A 10,842-nucleotide genomic window follows, 5' to 3' on the forward strand; every position below is an offset into this window, starting at 1 on the left:
AGATGATGAACCATGAAGAGTGGTTCTCGGTTTTGGAAAAGCTGGAGCAACTGGGAGTTGTCGTGTGAAAGATTGCTTGCGGAAGCGTTAGAAAGAACAATACACAGAGAGAGAGAGACTACGCGGGAGAGAGAGAGAGAGAGAGAGGACACACTTTTTTTCAAAATTATATGAATACTCTGCACTCTGTATCTATAACACGCTCATCATCGTTATTTATACAAGTCCACACGGGACTGTTAGAAGTATGGTGTACTTCAATGCTCACACGAGGGTCTGACACTAACTACGAGACTATAACTGCCTACTAGTCTAACCTATACTAGGCTTCTGGTTACGGATTGGATCCGGCATACCGGCTCCCCAGCTCACCGGTCCTTACTGCTTATCGGCTCGGTTGTTCACCGGCATACCGATTCATCTCGCTTACTGGCTCAGGCTTATTCAGCCGATCCGGCTCCGATTGAGCTTGCCGCTCAACACTCCCCCTCAAGCTCAACTTGAGGTAGGGTCGTAGTGCTAACCTCTGTGGCAGCTGGTTCTTCCAACCGACTTCTCCTGGCGTCGCTTCGCCTTGCTCGTGCTCCTTGTCCGGTCCGGTCCTGTTTGCCGCGACCCCTTTGGTTCTGCGCACCTCAACCTTCGGCATGTCTGCTCAATAGGCCCATCTCAGCTCCTTCGCTGCTATGACTATGACGCTTGCTGATCCGTCGGTTCCTCTGCGATGGCATTGACTTCCGCTGCGTCCGTGTCTCCTTGGCCTCTAGTTGATCCGACTCATCCGGATCCGTCTGTTGATCCGAATCGGCTATCTCCGACTCGTTCCAGCTCTTGTCCGAATCGGTATCCTCTGATTCGATTTTCGGCTTCAGGCCTCTCACCACATCGAACCACGTCCAGGTCTTGGCCTTCTCCGTGCTTTCCTTGGCTTCTTCAGCCGGTTCACCGAAGTCAAATTCTTCATTTGACTCCGCATCATGGCCATTACGATCGTGATGACCTCCGCATAGCATGCCCTTCTCTTCTTGAGTATACACTTCTTCTTTACAACCGCTCACTCCGACCTGTTCTTGTGGCGACTTCCTTCGTCGACTCGACTTCATTTTTCTTCTTGTCTCCACCTCTACTTGTTCTTCTCTTACCTACGGGTTCAATAGTTTTTTTGCCTTTGCCCGTTTCGGTAGTGTCTTTGCCCTTGCGTCTCCCCCTCAAGTGCGGCACATCGAGATGCTGAACACCAAGCATTTCGGTAAAGTGCTGCAACTTGTCCGACCCGAGCGGCTTGGTGAAGATGTCGGCAACATGCCGATCCGTGTGAACATACCGTAGTTCAACTTCACCGCTCAAGATCCGCTCACGCACGAAGTGATAATGGACTTCTATGTGCTTTGTGCGAGCATGGAACATAGGGTTCTTGGTGAGCTGCATGCTGCTGAGGTTATCGCAGTAGATCAGGATCGGGGTTGGTACCTCGATCCGCAGGTCTTGCAGCAGTCGCCGAAGCCAAATGGCTTCGCAGGTGGCAACGGTTGTGCCCCGGTATTCAGCCTCAGTGCTGGATAGAGCCACGCAACAACCGTGCTCCCAAGAGAAAACATAAAACCGGAAGTTGAGCGATGATCCGATGCATCGCCAGCCCAGTCGGCATCCGTGTAGCCGACAAGCTCTTCGGTTATACCTTGCTGGTATAAGAGCCCTCGGTCCTTAGTGCCGCTTACATACCTCAATATTCGTTGCGCGCACTGGAGGTGCTCCACGGTCGGCTTCTGCATGAATTGGCTTACCACTCCGACCGGATAGCTAATGTCGGGTCGGGTGATGGTCAAGTAGATCAGGCTTCCGACTATTTGTCGGAACCGTTTCTCATTGCAGGCCGGTCCGGAGTTGGGACGGATCTTCTGGTTCCGGTCCAGGGGTGTGGAGACAGGTCGGCATTCCGTCATGCCAAACTTGTACAACATATTCAACACATAATGGAGTTGAGAAAACAATATGCCGTCGGGGGTGCGGATCACCTCGATCCCCAAGAAATAATGAAGGTCCCCCAAGTCCTTCATATCAAATGCGTTCGACAACTGGGACTTGACGCGGTTGATTTCCGGAAGACCTGGGCCGGTGATGACTAAATCATCAACATAGAGTAAGATACATACTGGACCGTTTGAGCCTTGACGGATGAACAAGGAAGAGTCCGACTTAGAGGCAACAAACCCCATCTTTCGCAACCGGTGCGTGATCTTAGCATTCCAAGCACGGGGGGCTTGCTTCAAGCCGTACAATGACTTCCTCAGCCAGCATATTGCCGACTTGTTCACCTCCGACTGAAATCCGGGGGGCTGAATCATAAAGACTTCTTCTTCAAGATCTCCTTGAAGGAAGGAATTCTTCACATCCATCTGATGAAGATGCCACCCCCTTGCCGCAACAACCGCCAATACCACACGAACCGTCGTCATCTTCGCTACAGGAGCGAAGGTCTCGTCGTAGTCGATTCCGTGGGTCTGCGCATATCCCTTCACCACTAACTGGGCCTTGTACTGGTTAACTGTACCGTCGGCATTGTACTTTACCTTATACACCCACTTGCATCCGATCGGTTTATAGTGACGGGGAGGGTCAACCAGGTCCCAAGTTCCGTTGGCATCCAGTGCCCGCATTTCTTCCTCCATAGCAGCATGCCAATTTGCGTCCTTTGCCGCTTCTGCGTAGCTCTCCAGCTCACGCACTTCCGCCACCTTGGTCATGTACGCATAATGATGCGCCATGTACTCGTTATACCCGTACCGTTTAACAGGATCCTTCTGGCGGGTGGACCAACATAACTCACCGTTACCCGGTATGAGACCCTTCTTGGCCGGTTCGGTCTTCGTTCCCGAAGATCTGCCTATGTCCTTGCCGAAGTCAGATACCCACCGATCCGACTCATCATTGCCGGTCTCAAATTCCGGCATCTTCTGCTTCCCCTTCTCTTTGCGTGTGAACCGTCTCCTCGGTTCTTTGCGTGGGGAGAGCACGACAGAGTCTCCACTACTCGCCGTCTCATCATCCGACTGGTTGGACTGAGCTAGTCTCTCATTCGGTCCGCTTAACCGGAACGATTCCGGACTCTCATCTTGAGTCCCGACTTCATCTTTCTCTACCTGGGCCGGTTCGGGCTCACTAGCCCCATCCTCCGACATCGGGTCGGGATCAGAAGTAGGAGTCGATAAGGAATACCACGATGCTGATTCATCAAACTCGACATCTCAGCTGACTCGGACCTGCTTCGTACGGGGGTTATAACACTTATACCCCTTTTGCTCTTGAGCATAGCTGACTAGGATGCATTTTTCTGATTTTGCATCCAGCTTTCTCCGCTTCTCATCCGGCACATGTACATAGGCTATGCTGCCGAATATCCAAAGGTGTCTCAAATTCGGCTTGCGCCCGAAATACAGCTCGTGAGCTGACACCCTGTCCCCGATCCGGTTCTGGATGTAAACGGCCGTTCGGACCGCCTCCGCCCAGTAGAACTTGGGCATGCTCTTTTCCTCCAGCATTGCCCTGGCCGCGTCAATCAACTCTCGATTCTTCCTTTCGGCCACACCGTTCTGTTGCGGTGTGTACCTGCAGCTGAATTCTCGCCAAATTCCTTTTTGTTGCACATAGCTGTTGAATTGGCCAGAAAAGTAATCTTTTCCGCCATCCAACCATAGGCATTTGATCTTCCTCTTCGATTCCCGTTCCACCATCTTCTGGAGGCTCCAGAAACACTCAAAGACTTCGCTCTTCCGCTCAATGAGGTAGATCCACGTATGCCGTGTGTAGTCGTCGATGAAGGAGACGAAATATCGACTCCTGCCAATGCTAACATTTTGTGCCGGTCCCCACACATCCGAATGGATAAGATCGAGCTTGTTGCGGCTTCGATTTCTTTGGGTGGGGAATGGAAGCCGGTGTTGCTTCCCAAGTTGGCAGGCTTCACAAATTTGGGCTCTCTGGCCGCTAAACTTCGGCAAACCGAGAACAACTTGTTCCGTTTGCAGGTCTTGAAGCCTCCGGTAGTTGATGTGGCCGATCCGCTTGTGCCACAGGTCGATATCCGACTCGACATTCTGTCCTTTGGCGAACAGTGCGGTGTCGACGTCATTGGTGTTGAGGATAAACATCCTCCCATCTCTGTGCCCTTGCGCAATAACTTCGCCCTCATCCTCAATGAAGCACCCGAGGTGCGTAAACCGCACTTGCATCCCCTGGTCGACGATATGTCGGACCGACACCAGGTTCTTTGTGATCGTCGGAACATGTAATACATTCATCAGCTTCCCCCTCTGTCCGACATGGCTCAAAGGGACTTCTCCGACGTGCACGATCAGGTGGGGAGTGTCGTCTCCGATTTCGACAACTCCCGGTTGATCCGACTTCTCCAAAAAAGAGAACCACTCTTCGTGGCTCGTCATGTGGTTCGATGCGCCGGAGTCAACGTAGCACACTTCCTCCGATTTGGAAGTGGTCTTCTTCATTGAGTTTGCCTTGTGCTTCATCACCAAGGCTGGCCCCTTACCGTTCTCGGATCCTCCCGATCCGTTTGCCTAGTGCGAGCTTTGCCGACCTTCCTTACCAGTCTTGCCGGATCCGGATTTGTCCGAATCGGCACGCTTTCTCCAGCACTCGCTTTCCCTGTGGCCCTTTTTGCCACAGTACCAGCATTCCGTAGCGGATTTGTCTTGCCAGACTCCGGCACCACCTTGACTCCCCTTGTTTGTGGAAATCCCGGAACTGTTGTCGGCACACTCACTGTGCCTTCGTTCCTGCTCTTGCCGGCCGCCTCCATTGCATGCCGACCTGCCCCGTCCACCACGCCCGCGGGACCGATCCGCTCCCATGTACAGCATCCGGTTGTCTGGGGATGCACTGGTAGATGCACCGGTGTGGTTCTCCTCTCCAAGGAGCATCGACTGTAAGTCGAAAAAAGAGGGTGTATTCTCCCTTGTACAAACCGCAGTCCGGAAAGCTCCAAACTTGGACGTCAGGCCTCCAAGACAGACCTGCACCATCTCGTCTTCCTCTACGGTGATGTTAATAAAGGCAAGCGAGTCACAGATCCCTTTGATCCGGGCTGTGTAATCTGCCACCGACATGTTCTTCTGTCGAACATTGCTCAACTCCTGTCTGAGTTGCAGCTTTCGGGCAGTGGTGCTTTCGGCGACGACCTTTTTCAAGTTTCCCCAAGCATCCTTCGATGTCTTGGCGTCACGGATATGGCTGAGCAGTTGGTCACCGACACTGGACGCGAGGCAGTACATCACCCTGCTTGCCGCCTGTTCCCACACTGGGAAGTCCTTGTGTGTCGTCTCCGGTGCTGAGTCGTTCACTCCGTCAACATAACTCCAGTAGCCATGCCCAAGTAGGTACTGGGGCATCTTGTATGACCAAGATGCGTAGTTGGTTCTGTAGAGCTTCTCCACAGGGAGTGATGTAGCTATACCTTTGTCCATTTCTCCTATTGTGTCTATTTTCCGATCTGTTAGGGTTTCCTTCACAAGCGTAGATGTCTGCAGCAAAGGTTCTCAACCCACGCGCTCTGATACCATGTGAAAGATTGCTTGCGGAAGCGTTAGAAAGAACAATACAGAGAGAGAGAGAGAGAGAGAGAGAGAGAGAGAGGACACACTATTTTTCAAAATTATATGAATACTCTACACTCTGTATCTACAATGCGCTCATCATCGCTATTTATACAAGTCCACATGGGACTGTTAGAAGTACGGTGTACTTCAATGCTCACACGAGCGTCTGACACTAACTACGAGACTATAACTGCCTAGTAGTCTAACCTATACTAGGCTTCCGGTTACGGATTGGATCCGGCATACCGGCTCCCCAGCTCACCGGTCCTTACTGCTTACCGGCTCGGTTGCTCATAGGCATACCGATTCATCTCGCTTACCGGCTCAGGCTTATTCAGCCGATCTGGCTCCGGTTAAGCTTGCCGCTCAACATGTCGAAACCGGAGACGACACTCCTCACCTGATAATGCATGTCAGAGAAGTTCCCCTGAGGCATGTCGGACAACAAGGGAATCTCCTGAACGTGCTTCACCGCCCGACAATCATGAAGAACCTGGTGTCGGTCAGGCAGATCATCGACCAAGGAATGTAGGTGCCGTTTACGCATCTCGGGTGTTTCATTGAGGAAGAGGCCCAGATCATCGCACAAGGGCGCTGGGACGGGAGGATGTTTATCCTCGAAACCAACGACATAGGCACTGCTATGTTTGCAAAAGGACAGAAGATCGAATCGGATATCGACCTGTGGTACAAGAGGATCGGCCATGAGATGCATGGAACTGGATGTGTCGTGGGAAGATGAACCTTGAATATAAATACACCTAGGGAAAATTTATTGTTTTAGTGAAAGAGCTTCTATATTGAGTGTAACAGAGTGTACAAAGAGAGACGCAAAAGCGTGAGCGGCGCCATAGTGGGGGGATACCAAACGCCAAGAGAGTGTTGTAATCTATTCTCCCTTGTATATCTCTGTTATAGTGATTCTCTGTTGTCCGTGGTTTTCCCCTATTTAGGGTTTCCACGTAAAATATTGTGTACTCTGTGCATTTTCTGTTTTTTGTTGTTTTTTGTTTTTCGCGTTGTATACTTTAGTCTATATATCTCATAGATCTACAGTCCAAATCTCCACAAACTAGTATCAGAACAAAGATGCAACAATGGAAGGAGGTATGAGCGGCTTTCTAGGAATGATGGTCCTAAACTCACACAACTATGTTGACTGGAAGATCAAGATGGAAGATCTTCTAATAGTCAAAGATTTGTACAAGCCCATAGATAGAAAGGAAATACCCATCGGGGTGTTAGAGTCTGAATGGAAACTACAAAATAGGAAGGCAGTGGCCATCATCAGATAGTGTGTAGATGTTAGTGTCCTTCAGCATGTGGCTAACGACACAAACGCCTACGAAATGTGGCACAAGTTGTCAAGGTTGTACGAGAGGAAGAATGCTCTAAACAAAACCTCAATGATGCGAAAGATCGTAAGACTGAAGTACAGAGACGGAGAAAGCATAGTGGTACATATCAACACATTCATGGGGTATGTAAATCAACTTGCGACAGCCAAGTTTCCCTTTGATGATGTTATGCAGGCCCTACTACTATTGTGTACCATGCCAGACAATTGGGCGAACCTGGCGGTGTCTCTTAATACCTCATGCTAGGAAGAGAACTTGTCCTTACAAGTGGTAAAGATGAGTATTCTAAACGAGGAGACGAGATGGAAGAACAAGGGTGTCCTGTCCTAGTCATAGGGGAATGTGACACAACATTCAGGCAAAGGAAGAAACCAGTTGTTAGAATCTCGGTCCCTCCGGATGGGATGATGAAGGCCCGGTGAGAACCAGATGATGCAGACTCGGTGGGAACCGGATAATGAGTACCTAGCAAGGAAGACCTGTGAGAACCGGATTGTGCAGCCCCGGTGAGAACCTCTCACCGGATGAAGAGACATATATGTAAATATGTTCTAGAGAGTCCATTGGGGCTATATTTGTAAATAGCCCGAAAGTCATATTAGTATAAATATGACCTAGGGCAAACTCTTTGTTAGTTGTTTTCATTATTTTGTTGTATAGAGTTATTGGTGTAAATGTTGTATAGAGCGTAGCAGAGAGAGAGAGAGAGAGAGAGAGAGAGAGGGAGGCGGAGAGAGAGAGAGAGTGTGTGTGTGTGTGAGTCTCTGTTGTAACCGCCGCCAGGAGAAGATTGTTAGCAACAGGTCGTTGCCTCTACGTTCCCCTGTTGTATTCTCCTTACATAGTGATAGTTCGGAGTCTGTGGGCTCCCGTGGTTTTTCCCGTTTAGGGTTTTCCACGTTAACATCCTGTGCATTCTCTTTTGTTTGTGTACTTACTTCCATTTCTCCCTTATTACTGTGTTTGATTATCATTAAGTGATGTAAGTCTCAGTTGTGGCCGAAGATTATTCTGCATATTCTCTACAATCTGGTATCAGAGCGAAACGACACAAGAAATGGAAGATTCATTTGGCGGCATGTTCAAGCTCACAAGCTCCAACTACTCAGTGTGGAAGTCGAAGATGAGGGACATGCTCATAGTCAAGGATCTTTGGTTGCCGGTTCGGTTTGGGGACAACAGACCGGACAAGATCGGCGCCACGGTGTGGGAGGTGATGCACATGAAGACAACGGCGTACATCGGGTGCTTCATCGACATGAGCTGGTACAACAACTTCAATGAAGAGAGCAAGGCTCATGAGCTCTAGGAGAATATCGGCATTATGTTTCAGAACAAAAATGTTGTTAATCGGGTCTTGGTATTTCGGAAGCTAGTGAGGCTCCGGTACCAAGATGGCTCCAGTATGGTGGAGCACATGAATGCCTTCCAGGGGCTGATACACCAGGCAACCTCGTTGGAAGTACCTCTCGCCGATGAGGTACTAGCACTACTCCTGCTCGGTTCCCTCCCGGATAGCTGGGAGACGTTAGTTGTTACGTTGGGCAACGCCAGGCTGGAAGGAAAACAACTATCCCTAGCAAGAGTCAAGTCGAGCTTGCTAGATGAGGAGGCGTGTCGGAAAGACAAGGATACGAGCTCCAACTCCAAAGTGCTCCTTACCGAATCAGAATGCGGAAGACAAAGGAACCGGAGTCCCTAGAACCGGGAAAAGTCGGGGACACGGTCAAAGTCAAGGGGAAGGCCCACTTGGTTCTACTGTGGGAAGCCGGGGCACTTCCAGAAGAATTGTCAGCATTTCCAGAAAGACAAGGAAACCGACAGTACCGATTCGAAGTGGTCACTAGATAGGAACGACAGAGACCGGAGAGGACCGGACCGGAAGGGAAAGACAAAAATCGCGGCAAGTGAAGAGGAGTTGATGCTCATGACTGAGGAGAGTGAGTTGAACCTTGCCGGTGACGAGACAACGTGGGTTGTCGATTCCGGAGCGTCGTTCCACCTTACCCTAGACCGGAAATGCTTCTCATCCTACACAACTAGTGAGCACAGCTATGTCCGGATGGGGAATGAAGGGACATGCCCAATTATCGGCATAGGAGATGTGTTGTTGACGACATCAACCGGATGCAATTTGCTGCTGAAGGATGTACGACACGTTCTGGAGGTTCGACTGAACTTGATATCAGCCAGTCGGCTGGATCATGAAGGCTACACAGGTAGCATCTGGAACGGTGTCATGAAGTTCTACAAAGGGAGCTTAATAGTGGCTCGAGCTCGGAAAGTCAACACATTGTACTTGATGAATGCCCGGATATGCCGGGAAGAAGTGAATGTTGCATCCGACACTACCGGTGCATTGTGGCACAAGAGACTGTGTGACATGAGCGAGAAGGGGATGTAGAGGCTTGCCAATGACAACCTGTTGAGAAGTGCACCGACTGCCTGGCCAATAAGCAAAACCGGACCTCTTCCGATCAAGGCCACCGATGAGATGTAATGCACCACTAGAGCTAGTGCATACCGATGTGTGTCAAATGGACACGAAGTCACATGCCGGATCGCAATACTTCGTGACGTTCATAGTGTTGTCCATAGGCCAGAAAAATAAATATATTATGTAAACTCGTCGTTAAGTAGGAGTAGGTGAGGAAGGTAGAGTTTAGGAAAACGCCGAGTTTCGAGCCTCACAATAAGCCGACGACTCGGCTATGTATGAAGAAAAAGTATATAAACCGAGGTCTGCATACCTCGGCAGGGGGGATACCTAGATCATTTTGAGCGAAAGTAATATCATAGGAGCAAGCTCTATACGTATGGTTTCCGACTGAGGCCGAGTATTATAATCACTGTAAGCTTTATCATGGAATATAAGTTTCGTCTTTTCTAAACTTCTATCTGTGTATTCTCCCTGTTTTCGTAAATTAGGCTGCATCATACTTAACGGGTTGTAGCCCATGTACGATCCTTGTTCTCCTCTCTTTTTCCCCGTGTAGAAGAAGCTTCCACGTAACATGATCCCTTGACACTGATAGCCTGTGGGCTCATCGAAGGTGTTTTCCAAAGGAACGGATAACACAATTTGGCACGCCCGGTTACAGCTGTAAGGTCACAGCAAACTACGTTGGAAGCAAACTCCAGCCGCCATTACGGTGCCTCATCGCATCACGCGGTCTCGGCCACCTGCCCGATGCCCTGAGCCAGTCGAAGGAACTTCCGACTCAGCGGTCACTGACCAATCATTTCAAGAACTATCGGAGGCTCACTTGTTGCAATCCTCGCCACCCGATACCCAGTCGCGGGTTGATTCCGCACCAACCTCTCCGCCGATCCCTCCAGAGCTCACCCAACCTGACCCTAACCCTTTTACGGCCTTACCCAAGGACTCGAATCTCGATACCATGCCTTACCCTTACCCACGGTATACCGACGGCCCCGACGTGGAAGCACACACCCGGGCGTTCGTGTCCACATGGCAGACCAACCACTCGACGCAGCGATTATCGGCTGCCGAAATCGAGGCCTCCAAACTCGCAGAATTTGCTTTATCCCTCGACGACGCGGAAGCACACACCCGGGCGTTCGTGTCCACATGGCAGACCAACCACTCGACGCAGCGATTATCGGCTGCCGAAATCGAGGCCTCCAAACTCGCAGAATTTGCTTTATCCCTCGATGGCCCGGCTGCTCGATGGTACTCCCGCCTCGACATGGGGGAAGTCACAATGTTCCAAGACGTCAGGACAAAGTTCCTCCAATTATTTCACCACCAAGTTCCAAAGCGGGAACTACTCCGACAATTCTTTTCCATGAACCAAGAACCTCACGAGACGGTTGCCCAGTTCACGATCCGGTTTCAGGATCTCTACCAACAA

Source organism: Azolla caroliniana, unplaced genomic scaffold (genome assembly GCF_043228905.1).
Source record: "Azolla caroliniana isolate FFs.n. ecotype wild unplaced genomic scaffold, voAzoCaro1.0.p SCAF_5, whole genome shotgun sequence".
Lineage (NCBI taxonomy): Eukaryota > Viridiplantae > Streptophyta > Polypodiopsida > Salviniales > Salviniaceae > Azolla > Azolla caroliniana.